Source organism: Gavialis gangeticus, unplaced genomic scaffold (genome assembly GCF_001723915.1).
Source record: "Gavialis gangeticus isolate Ggan-Ray unplaced genomic scaffold, GavGan_comp1, whole genome shotgun sequence".
Taxonomy (NCBI): Eukaryota; Metazoa; Chordata; order Crocodylia; family Gavialidae; genus Gavialis; species Gavialis gangeticus.
In genome coordinates this window covers 39,147,349-39,148,492 of record NW_017729026.1, presented here as the reverse complement: position 1 = coordinate 39,148,492, position 1,144 = coordinate 39,147,349, and the positions used below count along the sequence as shown (strand labels likewise).

Genomic DNA, 1,144 nt, shown 5'->3' with positions numbered 1-1,144 from the left:
CGGTGATTTCTGCCACTACCAGTTTTTTCCCACATACTTGGCACTGATTTATAGCTTGTTCAGTGCTTGGCTTGCTTATTTATTGCACGGACAACTATCATGTTTCGTTCTACAGCGGATTACAGAGTTGGGTTTGACTAGGTGCAGTATTTGAGATGCACTATTTACTTGATTCCAAGGTGAAATTTTATTTCCCCTTTAACATGGGGGGAAAACCCCCACTCGTCTTGCGAATATAAAGGGGCAGGAGGAACAGGCAGCTGCTGCCAGGAGTCAGGGAGGAACAGGCAGCGGGTTGGGGTCGGAGCCACAGGTGCTGCCTGCTTCCATGCTGCCTCTGCACTCCCTGCTCCCCTTTGACTCTCAGCCTTGGGGCCCTGTTCCCCACCCCCGCAAGCTTCTCTTTGCTCTGGTGCCAGCAGCCCTGCTGCAAGATGGAACCTACAGTATCGTCCCAGCCTGGTCTTGTAGTAGTGGTATCAACTTTGAGCTGCTGCTATGGAGCCAAGCTGGGGTGGTGCTCTGCTCTGAAAACACAGAATGTGCTGGCACTAGAGCAAGGGGAAGGGAGAAGGGGAGGGGGGCAGAGCCTGAGGACGGGGGAAGAAGTGGCACAAAGGGGGAGTTGAGGGATAGGGAGGCATCTGGGGCCTAAGGCTGCCAGGGACGGCATAGGTTTTGGGGCAGGGCAGGCACAAGGAGGGAGTTGGCGGGGGGGGGGCATAGGTGGTGGGGGCAAGCTGCTTGCCCCACCCCCTTGCCATTGCCTGCCAAGGGCCCCTACCACTTTTTTCCCTGGTCCAGTGGTGGTGGGGGTGAGTTTACGACAATCCTCTAATAAATCAGATTCTATACGTGAGACATTATTCTCACATGCTGAGAATACCATTCAGCACAGTACCATTTAGAAACAGTTCCATTTAAATCAATACATCAATAAAACTACATGAAGAACAATTACTAATCAGTAAGACTAAGAATGGGAATATCAACTGCTAAGTAACTGATTCTTTGAATGATTTTAGAAAGGATTAAAAAGATTTCTATGCGTGTAGTGTCACTAAATACTCAACCCTGTATTTCATTGATATACTAACTTCATAACAAAGCTAATGGTACCAAACAAATGTAGACTGGTTATTAA

General features: G+C 49.0%; 1 protein-coding gene across 1 annotated transcript in view; it reads right to left on the bottom strand.

The window, feature by feature from the left end:
- ASCC3 (activating signal cointegrator 1 complex subunit 3) overlaps positions 1-1,144 on the bottom strand; it is a 684,038-nt gene that overhangs the window by 134,667 nt on the left and 548,227 nt on the right. The gene's annotated exons all lie outside the window — the stretch shown is intronic.